The sequence below is a fragment of the Oncorhynchus masou genome, chromosome 8, assembly GCF_036934945.1.
Source record: "Oncorhynchus masou masou isolate Uvic2021 chromosome 8, UVic_Omas_1.1, whole genome shotgun sequence".
NCBI lineage: Eukaryota > Metazoa > Chordata > Actinopteri > Salmoniformes > Salmonidae > Oncorhynchus > Oncorhynchus masou.
Window position 1 is genome coordinate 40,917,981 of NC_088219.1, and position 6,707 is coordinate 40,924,687.

Here is a 6,707-nt window from a genome sequence, read left to right on the forward strand (position 1 = left end):
ATTTCAGTGGTTCCTTATGTCCTCTGGCAACAGAGCCCCACAGTGGACGTCATAAAACCGAGTGGTCATTTTATTCACCATTTTTACCATAGAGGATTTTAGAACTTCTTCAAACAAGGTCTGTAGGATTTCCCTTGTGTGACGTTTCGAGAACCGTGTACATCTTTCGGGAAAGGTGACTTTTATCAATATATTTGGCTCAATTAATCTCTGATTTGAAAATGCTAATTAGCGTCAAAGTGGACATCATGCAAGACTACAAATCCTTGCAAGCTCCTGCACGTCATCACTAGCACACCTTTGCTGACAGCTACCTAGCTACTAGCTACCTTGATCCAAAACAAAATATATTATTTTTTATATATTGTTCCTTATTTTATTTAACTAATATTTGTTGTCTTATGCATTTGATCTTGTCTCATACAGAATACTATCCTAGTAGCAGTCAGATATGTACAAGGTGCCATGACCACTTGACTAGATGATTATTTGCAACATACCCCCATTCAGTGTGTAAAATCGGGGGGGCCTGTTGTCCGGACCTCTGGCAGTCTATGGGGGTACCACAGGGTTCAATTCTCGGGCCGACTCTTTTCTCTGTATATATCAACGATGTCGTTCCTGCTGCGGGTGATTTCCTGATCCACCTCTACTCTCTCTATACATCTGGCCCTTCTTTGGACACTGTGTTAACTAACCTCCAAATGAGCTTCAATGCCATACAACACTCCTTACATGGCCTCTAACTGCTCTTAAACACTAGCAATACCAAATGCATGCTTTTCAATTGTTCACTGCCCATACCCGCCCACCCGACTAGCATCACTACTCTGGACGGTTCTGACCTAGAATACGTGGACAACTACAAATACCTAGGTGTCTGGCTAGACTGTAAACTCTTCTTCCAGACTCACATCAAACATCTCCAATCCAAAATCAAATCTAGAATTGGCTGTGTATTTCGCAACAAAGCCTCCTTTACTCACGCCGCCAAATTTACCCTAATAAAACTGTCTATCCTACCGATCCTCGACTTTGGCGACGTCATCTACAAAATAGCTTCCAATACTCTACTCAACAAATTGGATGCAGTCTATCACAGTGCCATCCATTTTGTTACCAAACCGCCTTATACCACCCACCACTGCGACCTGTATGCTCTAGTCGGCTGGCACTCGCTACATATTCGTCGCCAGACCCACTGGCAGGTCATCTACAAGTCTATGCTAAGTAAAGCTCCTCCTTATCTCAGCTCACTGGTCACGATAACAACACCCACCCATAGCACGCACTCCAGCAGGTATATCTCACGGGTCATCCCCAAAGCCAACACCTCCTTTGGCCGCCTTTCCTCCCAGTTCTCTGCTGCTAGTGATTGGAACGAATTGCAAAACTCGCTGAAGCTGGAGACTTACATTTCCCTCAAGAACTTTAAACATCAGCTATTTGAGCAGCTAACCGATCGCTGCAAGCTGTACATAGTCCATCTGTAAATAACCCACCCAATCTACCTACCTCATCCCCATACTGTTTTTATTAACTTTGCTAATCTTTTGCACACCTGTATCACTACTTACACACCATCATCTGCTCATCATCATCTGCTCATCTATCACTCCAGTGTTAATCTGCTAATTTGTAATTATTTGCTACTTTGGCCTATTTATTGCCATACCTCCTCATGCCATTTGCACACACTGTGTATAGACTTTCTTTTTTTTCTGTTGTGTTGACTGTACGCTTGTTTATTCCATGTCACACTGTGTTGTTGTTTCTGTCGCACTGCTTTGCTTTATCTTGGCCAGGTCTCAGTTGTAAATGAGAACTTGTTCTCCACCAGCTTACCTGGTTAAATAAAGGTGAAATAAAGAAAAAGAAAAATATTTTTTTTACAAGATCCTCTTCTCCTTCAGCCGGTGGGGGACCATATTTCATTCTTCATCATTTCTGTAACTGCACTACATGACCAAAAGTATGTGGACACCTGCTCATCAAACATTTAATTCCAAAATCATGGGCATTAATATGGAATTGGTTCCCTCTTTGCTGCTATAACAGCCTCCACTCTTCTGGGAAGCTTTCCACTAGATGTTGGAACATTGTTGCAGGGACTTGCTTCCATTCAGCCACGAGAATTAGTGAGGTCAGGCACTGATGTTGGGCGATTAGGCCTGGCTTGCAGTCGGCGTTCCAATTCATCCCAAAGGTGTTCGATGGGGTTGAGGTTGGGCTCTGTGCAGGCTAATCAAGTTCTTCCACACGATCTCGACAAACAATTCTTTATGCATCTCACTTTGTGCACGGAGGCATTGTCATGCTGAAACAGGAAAGGGCCTTTGTCTAGAATGTCATTATATACTGCAGCATTAAGATTTCCCTTCAGGGGAACTAAGGGGCTGAGCTCAAAACATGGGAAAAAAGCCAAACTTTACAGTTGGCACTATGCATTTGAGCAGGTAGCGTTCTCCTGGCATCCGCCAAACCCAGATTCGTCCTTCTGACTGCCAGATGGTGAAGCGTGATTCATCACTCCAGAGAACGCTAACCACTTCTCCAGAGTCCAATGTTGGCGAGCTTTACACCACTCCAGCCGACATTTGGCATTGCGCATAGTGATCTCGTGTGCGGCTGCTCGGCCATGGAAACCCATTTCATGAATCTCCCGACGTTGCTTCCAGAGGTAGTTTGGAACTCGGTAGTGAGTGTTGCAACTGAAGACGGCGGTCCCGTTTTGTGAGCTTATGTTGCCTATCACTTCATGTTGTTGCTCCTTGACGTTTCCACTTCACAATAACAGCACTTACAGATGACCATGGCAGCTCCAGCAGGGCAGAAATTTGACGAACTGACATGTTGCAAAGGTGGCATCCTATGACGGTACAATGTTGAAAGTCACTGAGCTCTTCAGTAAGGCCATTCTATTGCCAATGTTTGTCTATGGAGATTGCATGGCGGTGTGCTCGATTTTATACACCTGTCAGCAACATGTGTGGCTGAAAATATCCGAATCCACTGATTTGAAGGGTTGTCCACATACTTTTGTATATATAGTGTATATGAACGAAGTAAAATCATTTTCAATTAATGGTGTCAGCATGCACTGCTGTATTAAAGCAATTCAGAGCTAACTTGTTGACATGTTCTGTTGCAGATTCAAAGCCAGATGAACTTATTGCAGAATGCAGGGTAGCCTAGTGGTTAGAGTGTTGGACTAGTAACCGAAAGGTTCCAAGTTCAAATCCCCGAGCTGCCAAGGTTTAAATCTGTTGTTCTGCCCCTGAACAGGCAGTTAACCCACTGTTTCTAGGGTGTCTCACTTGCCTAGTTAAATAAAGTTAAAATAAATAAAAAATCCATAATCATGAATGAATAAGTGTATATAATTGACAAGAATACACCCATCAATCACGTTAAACACCTGAACTCCCACAATTACATTGTTTTAAAGAGATCAAAATAGTAAACAATGCATCCATATTTTTATACATAACATATAAACATCTGACTTTTAAGTGAAGATCAGAGAAAACAACGGGATGTAGGTTTAATATAAAATACTAGGTCAACAGACTCAAAACAAGGAAGCCATGCTAAAAAGCAGCTATATCAACACCCTTCTTGTCAATTTAGGTCCATGTTGAGGCTGTTAAGTGCGAGCAGCACATTTACCCCTGCATTCAGTCACCAGAATGAGCAGGAGGACAGCATTACACAGGTGAAAAACACGTATCAAAAACAGTACACAACAGTTTTAAATGTGCTACTGAGACTCGATGGTTATCCAATCAGGAGAAGAACAAGTGAAGGAAGCAGTATAGGGAAAATGGGTGGGTTTATAGAGATAAGATAGAGAATTCCAAAATGTCAGAAGTTGACGTCATTCTGCCTCAGCTGCGGCATTCAAATCGTAGTCAACGTGTGTGGTGAATCACATTACAGACGATGACAGCGTTTCCACAGACTGAGCCAAACATAATACAATTTAAGAATTGTGAACAGCATTTTGTTGACAGCATGGTGGTTTACACGGTCTACTGTGTGTGAATGATGGAAGATTCTTACCTCAGCTGTAGGTCCATCTGAGTTTGTGTGGTCACTTAGGCACATCAACCGGTACCACTGGAGACTTGGGATGCTTACTCTCAAACTGCAAGAAGTTAACAATCTGTGGCTTCGATTGAATTCAAAGTTGACACATGATAAACTAAGAAACAAAGTACTACACATCAAAGACCACCACTCAGGCTAGTACAATAGCCTACATATGGATAGGAACCTAAAGGCACATACAGTACCAAACAATACTACTCACCCGACAGACGGGGCAGGTGTGGGACCAGTGTGCTGCCTTGGCTTCAGTCTTCTGGAATAGACCATCTGCAATTAAGGGGAAATACAGGCAAATATATTGCTAAAAGTCACCTTGTCAGAGAGAGATTTACACGGGTATCAAAACGTCACGCCAGGGTAAGTCTACACGAAACACAGCCCTTATTTGAAGTGTTTTTTTTATGAACTGGTGGAACAGTGATTGGAACCATTTCCCTGTTTGACCGCTAGGTTTTATGGGAAGTTATGACTCATACTGTGGTACTCTATTAACCTCTCTTAAGCTTGGGATGAGTTAGTTTAGCTGGAGGTGTTGGAATCATGCCCTAATACTTGGGTGCATTGCCATGTGCTGCTCTTCCAACGCCTCTGGACTAGTATAGCTGAAGACTGAGTAAACATTTTTGTTGATGCATTTTTTTCTGCCTTAACATCATCCATTTCCCTATGAATCTCCTGACTTCGGCATTTCATCTCAGATCGCAGCTGTCACTGTTTTCCTACCCGTATCAGAGGAAGTAGACAGTTTCCTGAATGATTGATGTGAATGTCATTGCTGTATTTGAATGAAAACCCCATAACCCCATTCTGGCTTATCATTGTTCTTCTACAGCGATTTGTTGAGTCCAGAGAGATTGTTTTTTCCCACTCCTTATCTCACCTACCACCAGCGCTTAGCTAAAGCAACTTCAAACCCAGCGTGCCCTCCATGAACCGAGCAGCAGGGTAGTTTGACTGACAGGCTCTGGGCCAAGCTGCTGAGATATTTCAGTGGCTGTGTAGTGGCATAACTATGGCTGACACCTCCCACACTCCACTCTCCCATAATGAATGCAACCCTTCAGTTTTTTTTTTACTGACAGGTGGTGGCGCAACATTGAGAGCTGAAAAATGCACATTAGAATGGTTGATCCCATGGAACTCAGTTGTTTATCTCTCCCATATCCCTGTATTCAGAGATTCAGAGATAAGCCAGCTAACAAGGCCTAGAAAGGCTCTGATGCTTTAACTAAACATTTCCCCCAGAAGAAACCCACCAACGAGAACATGTCAGGAAGTGACTCTGATTGTGCACCAGCAGGCCTTTAGGTCCTTGAAACAAGATGATGATTGCTCCCTTCCTGATTACTGAGAAAGAGGGAGAGAAGGCAGAGTTGGTAATTGAATCAGAGGATCATTTTCTCCATCTAAACTGAGGACGTTTGGGCTGATAACGAAGCTCTTAATTAGCAGAACAGGAAACAGCCTTTCCGTGGGGGCAAAACCTTTCCGTGGTGCCCCCCGTCCTTGTGCCATGTAGAGAAGCCCCTGTAAGCAGTAGAAGTGGAAATGTGCAATAGTTAGCTGGCTTGCTTTTGTAGCCATTTCATATTTGTTCCCTTAGATACAGACACTATGGTTAGTGAGGGAGCGTTCATGGACAGGAGGGTTATATAGATCCAATTGAATGTGGTAGACAAGTGGGCATCGTGGATGAGCGTTGCCTTTTATGAGCAGGTCTTGGGACTGACTCAAACTAGGAATAGGACAGGCCCAGAAAAAAACGGCAACAAGACAAGATGATGCAACAAATATCTGCAGGCCCTATCTAATGAAAGAGAGGAACAAAATCATATACTTTGTCATTTTAGAGTTAGCTATGCTATGAGAGATTTGATAATGTTATATTTGCATAAAACCATAAGGTGACATTATGCTTTCTTTGACTTTGTGAACCCCACAAGCCATGCACCTTGCCACATTCGGGCACGTGGAGGATGCTGACTTTAGGCGTGGAATATAGCTTGTCTCCCGAAAGCATTCGTCGACGACTGGCAGTGATAAGTGGGAACTCTAAAGAAACGGACAGCATCGACATCGATCCGTCATGGAGAGTGCAGCAGATGAACGGTAGGCCCGACTCAACGGTAGGATGCCGTCCTGCAACTTGACGAGAGAGCAACTTTCGGAGGGAGTTGTGGCATGCACAACATCATTCGTACACACGCAGCCCTCAATTGCACGCCATGGTCCAAGTCTAAGAGGTCACGTTGATAGTATTGCTCACCTCAGACTAGGCTCGGTCTGATCTGGGGAAGGTAGCCTCTATATCAAAGTTTTGTCAAGAACAACAACGACAAATCACCGTGCGCGGGATATGTTGTTTTTAATATCATGGAAAAGGTTACTCATTCCATTTTCGCTGTTGCAATACATAAATACAACCACCAGAGGGATCAGAACCTCACTCAACACCTGATGTACATTCTACAACTCATGCACAGAGCGGGAGTTATTACACACTAATACCCACTGGCATTTTGCCAATGCTTTTCATATTTAGACGTTTCTTTCCATCAACCTAAGAGCGTCTGTTCTATTTGATTCATTGAAACATT